This window comes from Ixodes scapularis, unplaced genomic scaffold (assembly GCF_016920785.2).
Source record: "Ixodes scapularis isolate PalLabHiFi unplaced genomic scaffold, ASM1692078v2 PGA_scaffold4__175_contigs__length_147842914, whole genome shotgun sequence".
In the NCBI taxonomy this organism is placed as follows: Eukaryota; Metazoa; Arthropoda; class Arachnida; order Ixodida; family Ixodidae; genus Ixodes; species Ixodes scapularis.
The window spans coordinates 63,173,352-63,192,342 of NW_024609879.1; the positions used below are offsets into that span (position 1 = coordinate 63,173,352).

Here is an 18,991-nt window from a genome sequence, read left to right on the forward strand (position 1 = left end):
TCAACATCAAGCTCCCAAAAAATAAAATAATATAAGCTCGCTGATGTTACATTCAAATATCATGAGCCCTTCATGTCATTGTTGACTGGACCTCGCTGTTGCCCTGCGCGAGCGAAGCTACGATGCTAGTCAACATCAAGCTCCCAAAAAATAAAATAATATAAGCTCGCTGATGTTACATTCAAATATCATGAGCCCTTCATGTCATTGTTGACTGGACCTCGCTGTTGCCCTGCGCGAGCGAAGCTACGATGCTAGTCAACATCAAGCTCCCAAAAAATAAAATAATATAAGCTCGCTGATGTTACATTCAAATATCATGAGCCCTTCATGTCATTGTTGACTGGACCTCGCTGTTGCCCTGCGCGAGCGAAGCTACGATGCTAGTCAACATCAAGCTCCCAAAAAATAAAATAATATAAGCTCGCTGATGTTACATTCAAATATCATGAGCCCTTCATGTCATTGTTGACTGGACCTCGCTGTTGCCCTGCGCGAGCGAAGCTACGATGCTAGTCAACATCAAGCTCCCAAAAAATAAAATAATATAAGCTCGCTGATGTTACATTCAAATATCATGAGCCCTTCATGTCATTGTTGACTGGACCTCGCTGTTGCCCTGCGCGAGCGAAGCTACGATGCTAGTCAACATCAAGCTCCCAAAAAATAAAATAATATAAGCTCGCTGATGTTACATTCAAATATCATGAGCCCTTCATGTCATTGTTGACTGGACCTCGCTGTTGCCCTGCGCGAGCGAAGCTACGATGCTAGTCAACATCAAGCTCCCAAAAAATAAAATAATATAAGCTCGCTGATGTTACATTCAAATATCATGAGCCCTTCATGTCATTGTTGACTGGACCTCGCTGTTGCCCTGCGCGAGCGAAGCTACGATGCTAGTCAACATCAAGCTCCCAAAAAATAAAATAATATAAGCTCGCTGATGTTACATTCAAATATCATGAGCCCTTCATGTCATTGTTGACTGGACCTCGCTGTTGCCCTGCGCGAGCGAAGCTACGATGCTAGTCAACATCAAGCTCCCAAAAAATAAAATAATATAAGCTCGCTGATGTTACATTCAAATATCATGAGCCCTTCATGTCATTGTTGACTGGACCTCGCTGTTGCCCTGCGCGAGCGAAGCTACGATGCTAGTCAACATCAAGCTCCCAAAAAATAAAATAATATAAGCTCGCTGATGTTACATTCAAATATCATGAGCCCTTCATGTCATTGTTGACTGGACCTCGCTGTTGCCCTGCGCGAGCGAAGCTACGATGCTAGTCAACATCAAGCTCCCAAAAAATAAAATAAAATAATATAAGCTCGCTGATTTTACCCTTCATGTCATTGTGGAAAGTGTCATATATTAAAAAAAGAAAGTTTAGGAGCCGTGTAAAAGCACACAACACTAACGCGCGGGTGCTCTTTTTAGAGGCATGAATAGTACAGGAAAGCGCTACGGCTATTCAAACGTTGTCTAAAATACCGCTAACTGGAAAAGAAAAACAATCCGATCCGAATCTTTACATCGGTTGTTCTCAATTTTATTTCTTCGTTGAATACGTAGCGAGCAGTGGCGCGGTCGCTGCGCGCAGCTTTCGCACGCCGCAAATGGACAGCGCGCTTTGCATGTCAGTCGCCTCAAAGATGGCGTCGGGAGGAAGTCTTGGCGCCACGTCCGACAGGTGACGGGCGAATCTGCAAGGTCTCCTGGGACTTTCCGGAAAGGTCTACTAATGCCGATTCGTTTGCAACTGACGATAAGTGACCAGGATCACAACTCGTATATCACGGCGAGACAAATCTCAACGTATTTTGGCAAATTCCGATGGTGGACCGTCACGGATGGAAGTTATAATAAGAGGGCGCCACCGAAATATGGCACCTCGAGCCACGCGCGCGAGCATACAAAGCATAGTGGAAGCATGGTGGAAGACACGTACCACGTGCTGGAGGCTGGGCGTTTGATTGACGCGTCCTGCCGTTCTTTTATTTCGTTGCAGGAGAAGCGCTAAAGTAGACTCACTCACCCTCACATTCACACTCACACCCACACCAGAAAAACGGTCACTCACGTCGCGCTGACTTTCAACTCAAATTGTATTTTCGTCTTCTTTTGTTTTTCTTTCACCCGTGTGAAAATTTGTCACCTCACTTCTTTCTCTTCTGTACAAAACCATTAGCAATGTCTATCGCACATTACCTTCGAGAATCTAGATATAACAATTCTTTTTCCGTAAGCGTTATGGATGGACTACTAACACAGGTGTCACTCCTTTTTATGATGTTAGCTGCCTCTATTATCTCACGTGTTAACTGATGATGGTTCCTTCCGATTATGGTGCTATTTTTGAAGTCCGCGGCGCACCCACAGTCACGGCAGTGAATGCCCAAAAGTCCTGAGTTAGCTAATCGGGTGTTGTTGTTGTGCTCCCTTAATCTGTCATTAATACATCTTCCAGTTTGTCCTATGTACTGTTTGCCGCATGATAGAAGAAAGGAATAAATCACTCCTTCTGAGCAAGGTATGTATGGGGTTCTGTGCTTTTTAGTGCAGACGGTATTAGTTTTTGGTGTGGCGTTAACTTTTTTACATAGGCCTGATAGTTTGATGGGGGCGGAAAAGACTACAAGGGGTCATCAACTGTTAATAAATTAAGTCTTTTTTGTAAAAATATAGCCAAAGATTTTTGCCAGGTGTCTCTTTCTGACACAATAACTCGCAAGGGACACTCAACCTTCTGCGTCTTGGCGCTGAAAAATATTTCTAAACTAAGGTGTTTGCTTTTTTCAAAAGAAGGGCAAGGCTCTGTTATATTTAGGTCCTGAAGGAGCCTTTTAGCTTCACATTTTACTTTTGCTAATGAGATGCCGTCGTGACGTTGGAACACAGATTCGATTGCTAAAAGGGCTTTTGCCCCGAACTCCTCTTTGGGCATGACAACAAAACCGCCTTCTTTGTCTGCTGGTATTAAGGTTAAGGAATTCTCCTTCAAGAAATTTTCAACCTTTTTGATTGGCAGATGTCTTATAGAAGGTTTATATCGTGATAAAATGTCTACGCCCTCTGAAGTACATCTATCACACTCAGATAAGGAAGCCCTTCTTGACATTTGCCTTACTAGAGACAGGAGCTCAGGTGCCGATTTTTTGGGTTACTGTCTCTAGTAAGGCTAGTGCCTTACTCTTTGGCTATATTTTTACAAAAAAGACTTAATTTATTAACAGTTGATGACCCCTTTTTGGTAAGAAACTCATATGAGGTCATCAGCTTTCTACAAGAACACATGCAGTGCCAACCAATACCAGGCCTTCTCAATTGACATCAAAGATCTATACTATGCTTTACCTCAGGTACGTCTGTTAGAGTGCATTGAAGACAGCATTGACTCGTATGGTGCCATAGCTTTCCAGAATACCTCAGGACTTTCCCAAAGCAACTTTCTTGATTTGCTCAGGTTTTACCTCAGGTCTACCTTCGTGTCTTGGAACGGTAACACAGACCTTCAAAAAAAGAGAGTTTGCATTGGATCCTGCATAGCGCCAATTCTCAGTGATTTATTCCTAGCACACCACGACAAACTGCTACAAAAGAGCTTAGATTCCTCAACTGTTGTGAAGGTGTTCCGCTACGTTGATGACTATTTGATACTCCTGGACACCAACGAAAAAGACCTCCCGATTCATGCGCCCAGTGTGCTCGTCAAGTTTAAAACATGCTTAAAAGCTTTGGAGATTACGCACGAGCTTCCAGAGCTAGGATCCTTAAGATTTCTGGACCTAAGATTGTCTCTTCAGCCCCGTCATGTCTGTTGGTCGTATGAGCCAAGAGGGAAAAAACCACTCCTCAATTATAATTCGGCGCATTCCAAATTGGTAAAGAGAGGCATAGTTAATCAGTGCTTCAAAAACTCCATTTTAAAGTCCTGCCCGCATTCAGGCCTAACAAGCTTCACAGGACAAGTATCTAGGTTACTAAGTGCGGGATATCCTACACATATATTAACTTCAGTCGCCGAAAGTATCCTTAAACAGATTAGAAAAGGTCAAATCACATCCCGCAAGCCACGCGAAAGAATCAGTAACCAGAGACCGGTAGTCATCCCCTACATTCATAACATTTTTCATAACCTGAAGAAGATTGGGAATCGCGCAAATATCGATGTAGTCTTTTCCGCCCCCATCAAACTATCAGGCCTATGTAAAAAAGTTAACGCCACACCAAAAACTAATACCGTCTGCACTAAAAAGCACAGAACCCCATACATACCTTGCTCAGAAGGAGTGATTTATTCCTTTCCTCTATCATGCGGCAAACAGTACATAGGACAAACTGGAAGATGTATTAATGACAGATTAAGGGAGCACAACAACAACACCCGATTAGCTAACTCAGGACTTTTGGGCATTCACTGCCGTGACTGTGGGTGCGCCGCGGACTTCAAAAATAGCACCATAATCGGAAGGAACCATCATCAGTTAACACGTGAGATAATAGAGGCAGCTAACATCATAAAAAGGAGTGACACCTGTGTTAGTAGTCCATCCATAACGCTTACGGAAAAAGAATTGTTATATCTAGATTCTCGAAGGTAATGTGCGATAGACATTGCTAATGGTTTTGTACAGAAGAGAAAGAAGTGAGGTGACAAATTTTCACACGGGTAAAAGAAAAACAAAAGGAGACGAAAATACAATTTGAGTTGAAAGTCAGCGCGACGTGAGTGACCGTTTTTCTGGTGTGAGTGTGAGTGTGAATGTGAGGGTGAGTGAGTCTACTTTAGCGCTTCTCCTGCAACATGTATATCCAACTCGCCCAAGCATCCATTCTAAGAAGTTTCTTTTATTTATCTATAAATAAATAAATAAATAAATAAATAAAAGCCTGCAATGCCAGGTAGAGCTAGCCGGTATGTAAAAAAAAACAAAACAAACAAAACGATACTGCAATTTGCGGATATCAGTAACGAACATACACATAAATAACTACCAACAGACTAACAATATTGTGTGGGGAACAAACAAAAATTTCTTATAATCTGTCCGACAAAAATGTTCTCTTACGATATTTCTTGAATGATCTTTACGATGTGAAACATAATTAGGTACTTCTATATATTTGTTTTTACCAATGCCTGTAAGGTCGTTAAAAATTGCGAACAAAAACCTCAATCGAGAATCGTCCCAAAAATAAAGGTTCGCAATCGAAGTTTCGGTTTAGATTTCTGCCCGCAAATACCCACCAACTTACCCCGCTAGGCGGCGCAAGCCACCGCCCAGTTCGAAGGCTTCACTTGCATTATTTTCTCTACACACGGCTGCTCACAGAGTAGACATGGCGGCTGGCGGGTGGCGGCGCATTGGTGTTTTCGAAACTTTTAAATCGCGTTTGTAAGTGAGTTTACGTTTGTAGTACGGTGCAGCATCGTCACGGTCCATTCATGGTCCGGACCCTTTTGAAATGATGACACGGGACGCTGCCGAGAAATGGGAAGGTACGAGATTGCACGCATTTTTCTTCTCCCGCCTCATTTCGCCTGTGCTGCACGAGTGAGTCGGTTAACAAAGTCCGTGAACGCGAGCTCATGGGTTTGAAAGGCATTCCCGCAGTATGAGTGCTCGCTGCGTTGAGCTCTGGCGCGAACGGATGAGCTCATGCTTCTTGTAGCCTTTGTCAGTTTAGATTTTATTTTATTTTTATTTTAATTGTACAATATTATTTCATCATCGTTGGACGCGACACCGCGTCTATCACTTAAAGAAGGGCTTCCATCCGAAACGTCGAGTATACCTTCCTGTCCACGTATTTTTTCGAGAAGCACAACCACAGTATTTGTGATTTCGTACCTTCGCGGTATGGGCGACTTGCATTTCTGCGGCGCCGCGGCTCTCCGGAGCGGAATTAAATATCACTATCACATTGAGTACGGTGCCGAAATATTTTCAGTGAAACAATAAAGTGTTGCTTTCAGAATTCAGTCTTTACTGTGCAAAAGTTAATGTGCAAAAAATCCCCCAAACCCCCGAAAAATAAAATGTACAGTGTTTTTTTTTTTATTACAAAAATGCACTACATATTAGCAAAAATGAAATATGTCTCACTGAACACTCATTCTCCACCCAAATGTTCCGCTAGAGGTCCGAATCAGATGGGAAGGTTTCAGCACTAACCTCATTCGAAAGTTATGAGTGATGTACTGAAATCTCCAATGGGTAAGTGGCGGCCGACGGAGCTTTCGACTACGTGGAACTCTATGGCGCCAGTTACCGAAAACGGGCAAAAATGGGCCCATTTTCTGGTTGCAATTTTCAGAAAATCACTTATAACTAGGGCGTATACTTTCCGGTGTTTATTTGACAGAAATCGGCCGATGTTTATCGGTGTTTATTTATTTTTTATATGCCGGTGCCTTTCGGTGAATTCTCTCGTGCAGACGCTAAAAGTGGTGATTATCGGAGAAAAAATTGCGAATGTAAACGACCGCTGAAGACTAAAAACAGTTCAAATACTTTTTAGATATTTTACACAATCTCACACTTGATTATTGTAGCATATGCGTGCATACATTCCTAGGCTCGTGCCTAGGAAATTGTGCGTCAACAACAGGAGGGAGTGACTCTTTTCCTGTTGACGACTGCAATAGAAAGTTTTAGTAAGTCCTTTCGATACCTTTGATACCCCCGATAGTGATACCCGATAACGATACGATTCAAGCGCAAAGGCGGCGTCAGAGTATTGGGTATCGTTATCAGAGTCATCGGAACGATCTACTAAAACTCTCTAATATCGAGAATGCCCGCTGAACATTTGCGTTGAACACGAGAAGCCAGAAAACGTCCAAGTTGGCTTGGGACAGTACTGGCCAACTGGGACTGGCCTATCGGGCCACTGATAAGGATCTTTAAGGTCGGTGCTTAGGAGGACCACTGACCTTGGAAAACAGTGGAACAAAGCTACTGTCCTCCAAAAGTCCAAGACCACGTAGCTCACAAAAGAAAACAGGCAAAGTGCATGATTTTGGGTAACATAATATGTTTGAGGGAAGTTTGCGTAGGACTTTTTTAGTAAAAAAAAGCAACATTGGTAGGGAAAAAATATTTAGAAGCCGTTGTTATATTGTTTTGAATGATTTTTTATTTCTGTCACCGGCGGATGTTTACCGGTGTTTTTCAGTTAAAACTGGGAAATATACATGAATTTTTCGTTAAAAACAAAAACAGCGCTTATTTGAAAATAGGAAAAAAAAAAGTGTTTTTCGGTTTTAACCGATTTTGTATTTTCGACACTGCCGGATGTTTATCGGTGTTTTTCAGTTAAAACCGGAAAGTATACAGCCTACTTATAACATTTGACTCGGCAGCTGGTTTGAACCGCTACCGGTACATTTGGGCGAAGAATGAGCGTTTGGTGGTGCATAGTTTATTTTTACAATGTAAAAAATACACCAATTTTTTTTTTTGAGGAGGGGGATTCCTAGCACTTATTGAAGGGTGTGCAGGGAGGCCGGCTTCTCAAGTAACTATTTTATCTGTAATGATGGTGCAACTACTGCAACTGCGCTGCAAATATCAGCGTGCCAAATTTTCTGATCATCGTAACTTAGAACTAGGACGTGGATATTTTGCAAATACCCAACACAGCAACCCCCCAGAAAAAACAAATTGTCAGCAATTGTTTTTTTTATACAAATACATGAAGGGATGAAACATTTCCGTCCCCGTCGTCAATGTTTTAACAGGGGGTAGAAGCTGAGCTAGTTGGTAGTACATATTACAACGGTTAAACCAGCTGAACTACGAAATTAGGGAGAAAGGAGTAAAGACAAGTGATCGCTGGACTACCAACTATTTACTTCCGTCATTTTTTTCGTCCGAGTTCCAAAGAAAAAGGCCGGCGGGCGCCAGGCGATATCCGGTGTCAAAAGGCGATGCACAAGCATCTGGAGAATGCCAGCGAAGGGACGTTTACCGTAACATGCTGAAGCGCAAGACAGATTAGCATCAAAACTATCCAACTCGACCTACAAACTGCCTGAAAAATAGCTGCTCCAACTCTCTGCACACAACAGTTCGAGACACATCACGACAATGGTGACCATTCCGACACAATCGGCTCTCTGTTCACGTGTGTTAGTGCTTTGGAAAGAAGATTGCATTCTTTGAAAATGTTTACAGAACATATGGCTCTGCGAGTTTAGTGATATCCAACATCGGTGCACTGGCAATACTTCTGAGCGATGCAGTCTGCCCCGCTTCCAGCGAGTGCGGTTAGGAACCGCAAGGAAGTTTTGTCATCCTTCAGGTTACTCTTAGAGAAGAGCGAGTGCCTCGAGTGGGTTCTTTTTTTTGACGTTAGTGTTGAAATGTGCCATGTGAAATGGAGACATAGCTGCAAAGCAAAACTATTACAGTGGGAGCTTGCAAGAATTTTTTCATCTGTCGACTTCAAAGCCGCAAACTTGTGCACTTCAGTACGATTCTCAGCTTGCTAACACCAATGCACGACAATACCTTCACTGGCAAGAAAGGTTATGCTACTGCCACAAGAACTGCCAGCCAAAACCCCGTGAAGAGTGAAATGGGGACGTTGGAGGACCAGCTAATGTAATGCTGTTTGATGGCACATGGTGCAAGAGGGGCCAGAGAAGTCAGTTTTACATGGAGGAACTGTTTTAGTGACTCAACTGGATGATTCCTGGACACCTTATATATGTTATGTCCTAATTTCATGTAATTCCAGCTGACTTTTGAAGAGTATACGTCTTTGAACTTTCAAATGCACTTTTCTCGTTTTGCAACTTTAGGAACTTGAGGTTGTCTTCTGACGTTGTGCACTTGGTTATCGGTACTTGGGAGGCTTCTCTTTATAATGAAACTTTTGATGTATTATTTTGGGGGATTTGGGGCCGGTATCTATTTACAGGGGTGGAACGGCTGCGCCATTTGCGCCATTTTGCGCCAGACGCATTTGTCTGCGCCATCCTGCGCCATTTCACGGAAACTGCGCCACAGCCAATACCTTGCGCCATTATGCACCAAATCGCACAACGTGCGCCAAAAACAAAAAAGTATTTTGTCTTGGTTTCGGTTCCTATCGACTCGATTGGCAACAATTAGCCCGTTTAGCTTAGTCGGCCTTGCAATCCTTTGTTCTGTTTATTCTCCCTGTGTATCCCGAGTCGGAAGCGCGCGAAAAAACTCGGGGATCGGATTCGAATCGCTACACCTGCGACTGGACTGTTATTCTTCAACCATAAGCTGTTAAGCAAGTCGACCGAGGTGAGGTCGAGTCGTTGAGCGTCAGATTGCCTGAGGCTCTGCAGCCCGGGATCCGGACGTCAGCCAATTGAAAACAAATGAGCAAAATACTCCTTTTAGTACTTCATCGTTAGAAGTTGAAACAGCATTCCCGCAAGATAATTGCGATTTGATAGAACTGAAACGCGGTCCGATCCGGAACCTTGCCTGCCAGCTGCTGTCACGCGAGCGGTAGATCCGCTCGGCGTACTTTAACCTTGCTCCCGCTAATCGCTTTGAATACGATAACTCCGTTAATCGTAGTCTACTGCTTCGATATTGAGTTGCACAATGGGATAAACTCGAAATGTGTTGCCCTGTTCCTCCACGCAACTGCACGTCCGTTGCTTACGCACGTCACGTGGTTCGCACGTATAATTACTCTGTCGAGCACGTGGGGGTTGGGCGATAAGCAGTGCTGGTTTGCATTTTGAGCAGCTGAAAGCCACTCAGGAAATATCAAGGACACCATCTTCAGAAACATACGGTACTTGCTTTTTGATTCTCATTAAGGCTTACAAAGTTTCAAGTTTTGGCATCTGTTACACTGTTATCCCATTACCTAGGTCCCTAACCACTCATGTTCATCTGTGCTGCTAAGCACAATTGAAATTGCTCCCGTGCTCGTCTAAGACACAAGCTGAAGTGCAGTGAAAACTGATCTGAGCTGCTCCTAGCCTGCTCCAGAATGTAGTTTTAGCTGCTCCCAACCTGCTCCAAAACAGCGGTTTCAGCTGCTCCCGTGGCTGCTCCCAAATACATTTCATGAGTTCCACCCCTGATTTAAAATTGCAGTATTTTAATTGGGTAGTGTCTATTATTTCGGCAGCCAGGAGAATTACGTCCTTGAAAATCTACTAGCAGTCACCTCCCATTGGCCCATCGACAGCTCAGATTAGGTTTTTTCGGTAATGAGCCGCTTCAGACTGATGCAGCAAACCGCCGGGTGTATGGGTTGGCCAGAGAGTTTAGCATCGTAATAAGCCGCCGCAGACTGCTGCCGTCAAGCGGCACAAACGGGTGGGTTTACACATGGTCCAGTGGTAGACGCGTGACAAAAAGTCCCTACAGCATGCAATTCGCGTTACGAGTGCCGACGAAATGTGTTTTCAGGAAACTTGTAACCACGAAAAGTTGTCCATAAAACGTGTTTCCACGAAACTTTGGGAGAATAAGAAAGTAATTATTCTACCGGCAGTAGTCACATGATTTCAGACAGCCAATGGGGGGTGACTGCCGCTAGAATTTTGGGGAATTATTCTTCCGTCTGCCGGGAGAATAGACACTGGGCTTCTTAAAAGGAGGCATATGGCATTTTTATTTTCCTCTGCTAGATTATAGAAATTTTCACCGCTTTTTGCTCTTGAATAGCACCCTATACTTCATAAGAAGCAAAATGAGCTATTGCATCATAAATCTGTCCACAAAAAAAAAATCTTTTTATGTACCATATTTTCTGGGCTTTAGTCCGCACCCGGTGTATAGCCTGGAGGGGCCAGCTTAGACTGAAAACATAAGTTTTTGCTTAGATAGTCTGCACCTGGTTCTTAGTTGACAGTAAAGTCTTCTCATACACGGCACACCTTGACAGCTGTCCGCTTCCTTAGCTCACAAAGCTTATATTATAGACCTTTTCTGTGTACTCTCGTCCCCAGCCACCTAATAGGTGTATCCGGTATCGGTGATGAAAATATAATCCTACGTTTCAACCTGCAAATAGTAAGAAACAAAGGGGAGGCAAAACGAGTGACGGTTACGCCTATATCCTAAATGCCTTCTATTGGTGTGGCAAAGGCAAAATACTGGAAGTGACGTCAATTCATACTGGAAGTGACGTCAATTCAAGATGGCGGCGCACTTGCAGAAAAGGTCTATACATAAATCATCACTAACATACTTTTTCATTCACATATTCCGTTGCGTCTCGTCACAATGAACAATATTGAAAAACGAAATTCCGTTATAGTCCGCACATGTAGATAGTCCGCACAGCCAGAAAGTTCAACTTTTAAGCATATATAGTCCACGGACTATAGCCGGGAAAATACAGTAGTTGTTTGTGCATCTGAGTACAAATCTATACACAAACTCAACTCTGTTACATCACAGCATGGTGGCGGCGCATCGAGCGCACTTCCGGTCTACGGCTTTGGGCAAAAGTCACCATGTGGGTTTTGCATTCCTGCGTTGTTTTGAAAGAAATCAGACAAAAACCTGCCTTTTCGTCAAAACGCTGCGACTGGGAATGTACTAAAAGCTTCGAGAAAGGTTTCAAGGTCAGTTTTTATGTGCTCGGTTTGCCCGAGAATGTGGATATGTGCCGTGAAAAGGAAAAATAAGATGCCGTCGGATTCAAACGGCCACCTGATTGTTTGAACTGTTGTCTGCTCTTTCAAACATTTCTGCCTGTCGTCTGCCCTTTCATACGACACCAGCCCGTAGACCAAGCGCTGGCCCGGTTATTGCGATAAGAAGTGAGTGCAGGCCTCGAAAGACATCTAATTTTGTATGTTGGTTAGGTAAGCAGAATCGGTGTAAACAGTAGGTACCCGGGAGATGTTGATTATTGTTACCATTGGCCATCACCGACTTGTTATGCCTGACTCACTTTGGCCGATTCTGCATGCGATTTTCAGTACTGACGTCGACCATCTCAGCTACGGTTCACGCTTTTGCAGCCCGAGCGATGTCGCGACTGAAAACTGCGAGAGGAATCTCATCATGCAAATCAGGCTTTAGCGTCCATTGCGCGGCATCCATGTGGAATAAATCGGCGCATCATTCACGCAAAGTTTTGCGGTGTAAAGAGCCTCGGTAATTTCGCTGAGGCAGCTCAAGGAGTCAGACATTGCCAGGAAGACATAGAATAAACAATTCCCACGCAAAAAAGATCATGGGGACACACACCGATGCTGACAACATCGCATTTCAATGGTTTGTTTATGGGTGACGGCAAACTTTTTGTCCACACTCCATTGTGCATGCGCGGTGCTGGTGGCATCCACTAGGGGCGCTTCGGTTTGTTTGTAAACATGAGTTAATCTATGAAAGCTACATTAAAACTAATGATTGTTTTGAAAAGAAAAGAAATCTTCATAAGTAGCTAAAGTTAAATTATTTTAAAGCAAAGATTAAAAAAGAAGTCTCTGAGTCACATCTTTTAATATTTCAGCAGGAGTAAGACTCACACTCTGTGTAGGCTATATTCATGTCCTAAATTTGTTTTTGAGTATGGTAAGTAAATGAATGACGAAAGAGACCGACGGAAATTCCCTGAAGCTTTGCACTCTTCCTTCCATATATCCACTTCTTTATCAGGGTTACATGTCCTTGGACTCGACATTCATTTGCATTTGGTCTTGTTGCAGAAGCGATGTTTTTGTAAAGAGATGTGGCCCTAGCCACTTTTGTTGTCAGCATGTCTGGTTTGCATTGTTCTTGTTTTTGCAAGCAATGTTTCTTGGTGCACGGTGCATTTTATTCACTCTTTTCACTGGCCTCTTACAGAATCGTGCAGAGTCAAAGAAGCTGCATTCTTGGAATCATGAGCCGGACTGCTTCGTGTCATGGACTTCCGCCGGAAAGCATTGGGTGCTTGGCATGCTGAGGAGAGTCCAGCAAGGGGAAAAGCATGTGACGGCAGACTCACTCAAGCTGCTGTGGTCCATCCAACGAGGTAGGCGATTTCTAGAGGCTGTCGCCGGTTCCAGCCCCACCTCTGTCGTAGGTAAAAAAAATCTGCGCCAACCACTGCTGTAAAAAATATAGGCCAACTGTTTTCTTTGCGAGAGGAATTATTCCAGCGACATTTCGAGATTCTGGAAGGACGGCAGTGAACATTTTGCCCCAAAACAGCTTTGAAATGCCGAGGATCTGGCTAACCCAACCTTTGTTTTGTCCGTGACTTGACCAGATGTTGTGGGGTAAAATGCCCCAATAAAATGACACTAAAAGAGTTTTTTCTAATGGTGTCTCTAAGACTAGCACTATGGAAACTAAACTCCGGAGCTCATCTCGTTGCTTCAACATAAAGCGGGTTGCAGTAGGAGTTAAGAAACACCAATGTTACATGGAAAATGCAAGAAAACACAATTTAAACTACATTAAACATTAACCAAAAACTACCTGGCGAATGTTTGTGTACGTTTCATGGAATGTTGTGGTGGCATCGCATCAGTAAGAGCAGTGCCACAATGGGAAATATGCTCCCTCTGTCACAATCTCAATTAGTTGAAATAACGTGAAAAAGACAAAAATCACAGCTCACATGCAAGCATCAACAAAAAAAAATATATTGTTCGACCAGTTGAAAGGTGCTAGGGCCATGCCTGGTGTAATAGTGAGCACAGGGTGGAGGATATAATCACAAGATATTTATTACTTTCTCCAAACAACAACAACAACAAAGCAGCTCTTGCCAAAACGTTAGACGACATGCGCTTGCAGGCAGACAAACAGAAAACGAAAGAGCCACTCAATACATAGCCACAGACTCAAAACGGACGCAACAAAGTACAAGTGATAATGAAAGTTTTATCTGCTGGATTGTCGCTGGTCCGGGGGTGTGGATGTGCACAACAAAAGACTACAGAGGTTACTTTCGTTTTTGTTGCTCAAGGCGATTTTCTTGCGGCTTTGTATTTTGTCTTTTGTTGCTTCGCCCGTCTCCGCTTCCTTTTATTGGTTGTTGTAATTTTGCAACGGTGTCAGTGAGGTATTGTTGTGAATTTGTGAGCTGACGAAGCTTCCGACGGCGGTGACATGTTTGGAAGGTCTGACAATGATTAAGTTTTTGGCATTGCGCTGTGATTTAGCTGAGAGGGCTGTATGTAAAGGTTTGTTTCTTTCTTTTGCCCAAACTTTCCTCTGTTTTTTAAAAAAAAAGTGACCTGTATTTGAATTTTTTTTTTTTTTTTTTAAATTCTCGGCGGGATATATTTGTTGCCCCGTTTTGTGGTCGGAGTCAAGGGTCCCACAATGTCTATAGCGACCCGTTGGAAGGGTGTCTCAATCCGAGGCATCTTCCCAAGTCGCATCCTCACCACCTTTCCCTTCGGAGTGGTTCGCTAACATTGATCACATGACTTCACAAAGCTTTTGACAGCTGCTCTGACTCTGGGCTAGTAGAATTCTTGAAGAATCCTATGCAAAGTTTTCTGGACTACCTGATGGCCAGCGAGGATGGTGTCATGCGCCATTCGCAAGACAGCGCTCTAAAACTTGGTCTGTACTACAAGCTGGTGCGTTTCCCTTCCCGGACCCTGGCGGTAGATCCGATAGAGCACTTCAGCTTTGACAACAAACTCACTAGAGTGTTTTCGCTTCTTCGTGGGGATCATCGTTCCCTCCTGCTGGAAACAAGTGATTAAGCTTCCGTCCATTTTTTGTTCTTCCTTTACTTGTACGGGGGACACTGCTTTGCCTTTGATTTCAGGAACACATAGTTGGCTTCAAGTTGAACTTCTTGCGTGAGCAGCATCCTTGCGTTGCTGCCTTGTTTCAGCCGCAGCGCTTAGGGCTTGGTCGGTTACGCATTTACGTCATCCACTTGAGCTCTGCCCGTATTGTCAACAACGTGGTTCCATGACAGATCAGGGTTCCCCGCAGCTCGGGCCCCAGGGACATTACCGAGAATGACATCGTAGAGTGGACTTTCCATACACACAGCAGTTACGTCCCCGCCGTAAAAGGGTGTTTGGATCAATAATCTTTCCTATGGGGGCATCTTGACGGTTCCGTCAACCAAATAGGCTGCCTTGGAATTGCCCGTAAAGTTGTCCTCGGCGACCAAGTCCTTTTGGACTACAACGGTGTTGCATCCAGTGTTGCAGAACACCGCGACGCTGTGCTCTCCCACGCTGCTCGGCCGGACTGGAACTCCGTTCGTCAGATACCCTTTTTCGGCAGCCATGATCAAATTTACGACGGGTAGTCGATCTCCACTTTTAAGTTCCACGTATCCATTTTGAACGGGTCCTGGGATTTTCTCTGCGGTCACCCCACTTGATACGCAGCATGAAGCTTGGTGCTGCTCCTGACACATATTCGCGGTGTACCCGGTTTGACTGCATCTCCAGCACGACACGAATCTATTGCTCTTCTCACGGCAAGCAGAAGCGAAATGACCCGTACGATTGTAGAGGAAACAATGTGGAGGCACTCTTCCTCTCCCCGACATTCTTTTTCCCAGAGGTCTTAAAGCCTCCGTGTCTGCCTTTTTTTCAGGTCTCTGATCCCAGCGAATTCGAGCCCTGGGCCTCTAAAAATCTGTCTGCAAGTCCAGCCATGCTTGCCAAGTCTTTCGTCGCTCTCTCCCGAATGAACTAAGAGAACTTTGGTGGGCAGCTTTTAACAAACTCTTCCGTCAACAGAAGATTGCACACGGACTCATAGTCGTGCTTGTCTCCGACAGCTCCACCCAGCGGTTCAAGAGACTCGAGAGTTTCGTCGCATACTATTGTCCCCCCGATTCGCCACTCGCCGGTTCGGCCCCCCGGAATTTATCTCGAAATCCCTCCACTGTTAGTCGGAATCGTTTCATTAACGCCTTTTTCATGCTAATATATTCCCCTGACTTAGTTGCTGAAAGTCTGGCAACGACCGCCAGTGCCCCTCCCCTCAGGCAGGCAGTGAGCAACGTGCCCCTTTGGTTGCCGGCCAGCGCTGCCCAGCTCCCAAGCGTTTGAATCTGCGAAGGTATGCGTGAATTTCATATTTTTTCTCGTCGAAAGGTGCCATCCAGCGTTGTGGACTGGTCATCATTCCGCCGGCAGAGGGTGAGTCTGCGTTGCCTTCGCTCTTCGAACTGTGGTTTCTACGCAGGGCTGGGCAGAGATACTGTAAGAAGTATTCGGGAACACAAATACTGAGGTACATGTGTTTTAAGGCCGAAATACAGATACTTAGATACATTTGTCTTTTAGGCAATGGGATATCCGTGAGATACTTCTGCAGAAGCAGTGATAAAGTATTCCAGAACACATATACGGATGCTTATAGAAATATATTTGTTCCCGAACGGTGCTACGTGGGGAGGGTATAGTGTGTGGCCAATGCGAATAGTAATTTATGCTTGTTCTCCTCTTTTTATGCCAATTTATGCACTATTCCTTGCCTCAAACTTTTCATTTATCATTAATGCCGCTAAAAACATGTCATCCACATTAAACCAACATAGTTACAGAACGGTAAACACTGCGCATCATGCTTGTCAAAAGGCATCTGCCCGAAATGAGCCCTGTTTTGCCATGAGGGTTCATCTCAAATGGTCGTTATATGTGCTTCTGAGTCACCCATAGTGTGGCAAGATTGGACAACAGGGCCATACTTTTTCTTCACTCAACTCCTTTACAGCGTTCGCTCTGATAAATTGGAAAGATTGGAAGGCTTTATGAGAGAAGCAGATTTTATCCTTTAAAAGCAGATGTTTTTATCCTTTAAGTTTATATTAAAAAGGGTAACAAAGGTAACAAGATACCTAAGTTTGGCAAAGTATCGCGATACAAGCGATACATTGTAAATGTATTTCACTGCTGAGATACAAATACATTTTTCAAACGTATCTCGATACAAAAATACAAATACTCGAAAGTATCTCTGAGATACTATCGCGATACTGCCCAGCCCTGTTTCTACTTTGCACTTCCACGAGACGTACCCCGAACTGTGGTTTCTGCTTTGCACATCCGCGAGACGTATCTGCAACTCTAAAATTTCTTTTTCCTCTTGTCTCTGAGCCTCCTGCTCCTGAGCTTGCCTCTCCGCTTCTTTCTTTTGGGCATCTCTCTCTGCTGCTTTCTCTTTTGCCTGCTCGCCTCATTTGCCTCATTCTCGAATACAATCTTCTCTTTCGTGGTCTCGCTCTTGTTTAACGAACTCTCGCAACTCATCTCCCTCATATCCCAGCTCCATCCCAAGGGCAAAAATACCTGAAGCTTCCATCTCAGCCACTAACGAAAAACTTAGCTTTTTTAAAAAAAAAGTCACGGCACAAGATATGCTTTCCAGTCACGCACTAACCTCTTTCTACCGTTAAGTCGGATCACAGCTACTTCACCAAGGCCAATCGGTCCTTTCGCGGATGCCAGTTTATGTCACGTCCGTGTACCAGTATGTCAATTAGTTGAAATGATGTGAAAAAAAAAAAAAAAAAAAACAAAAGTCACAGCTTATGTGCAAACAAAAAAAAAAAATTCAACTGAATGAGAGGCACTAGGGCCACGCCTGGATTAAAAGTGAGCAGAGGAGGTGACCACAGGGTAGAGGATAAAATCATAAAATATTTACTACTTTGTCAAAACAAAAAAAAAAAACAAAAAAAAAAAAAAGCTCTTGCCAAAATTGTAGGTGACGTGTGCTCGCGAGCAGATAAACAGAAAACCAAAGAGCCGCTCATGACATAGCCGCAAGCTCAAAACGGGCGCAACGAAGTACAAGTGATAATGAAATTCTTATCTGCCGGATTGTCGCTGGTCTAGAGGGGGTGTGGATGCCTCCTCCGTGGTCTTGGTCCAGTCGGTCGGACGATTTTCTCTGGTGCACTTCCTCACATACTCACTCTGCAACACTAGGACCACGCGGTAGTACACAGGAAACCAACATAACTCGAGGAAGGACAATGACGTTCCCACGGCGGGATCAAATTCCTGTCGTCTTCACGACCGCAGGACGGGAGAGCAGCAACTCCGACTGCTTTCGGGATTCCGTGCCTCTTTTCTTGCCAGTTCTCTTCTATTATATAAGAACTAGCAGCATTCTGAAGCCACTCACTTTGACCAATCAGAACCGAGCTTCTTAGCTCCGATCAGAACTCTCAGTTTCGCGGGTTTTTTTCTTTTCTTTTTTCCCAGGAGAAAAACAAACAAATTACTTTTACGCTCCATCCAGGTTCAACAGCGTCGCTGGGAGGTTGGGGACGTGGTCACCCGACACCCTTGGTTGAAAGCGTACAGAAAGTGGCCTTTCCGCTAACGAGCCGGACCCCGACCGTTTCCCTTCGGCATACACGCATGGCGCGACCGAACACAAGCCCAACACAAACAAAACAAACCTTTGGTTCAGGGTGCGACGCCCATGCAAAACAGCTTTAACGTAAACAAAACCAGGGTGCGGCAAGCTTCCCTTTGGTACATTCGGCATGGCCCAATAAAAGAATACACACACGGAAAGCCTTCGGTTCTCGGTATGGTGCGTACACAAGGTGGAGTGGAGATAACGAGCCAGTCCCCGGTCGCTTCTTTTCGGGATACCTGGCATGCCCCAACATACCACCCACACAGAAGCAATGTAGCACGAACGACAAAACAACATAAAAAAAAAAAAAAGAAACCTCAGTGATTCGGGACACACTCTTAGAGATTAATTAGGCCCGAATGCAATATTGAGACACTCTGGTGAAGGAAGTCACAGCAGAAATGCGTTTCGGAATTCCTTGGAGAAAGCGCAAGATAGACCAGTGGGTGAAGCGAGAAAAGAAGGCGAGTTGAAGTAAGAACTGAAGGCGGCTTTCCCGGGTTGTTTTTGTTTGCTGTTGTTTTTCCAAACCTTTAAGCTCTAGTGCCGAGCGGGCTGGGGGCTCCCTACCCTTGCAGGAAGTGAATCTCTCTTCGAGAGTGAAAGGGAAGGGCTGGAGAGGTTTGTTGTCGCCGGCTTGATGCTTACGGATTCAATTATTTCTCTTCCTAAT

At 44.3% G+C, this 18,991-nt stretch overlaps 1 long non-coding RNA gene across 1 annotated transcript; it reads left to right on the forward strand.

Annotated features, from left to right (window-relative positions):
* The first annotated feature begins 5,333 nt into the window (after window positions 1-5,333).
* On the forward strand, window positions 5,334-18,473 carry LOC120842382. Its single transcript, XR_005715917.3, has 4 exons — window positions 5,334-5,504; window positions 12,814-12,982; window positions 15,532-16,082; window positions 18,193-18,473. It is a non-coding gene; the product is annotated as an uncharacterized LOC120842382 (long non-coding RNA).
* The last annotated feature ends 518 nt before the right edge of the window (window positions 18,474-18,991 follow it).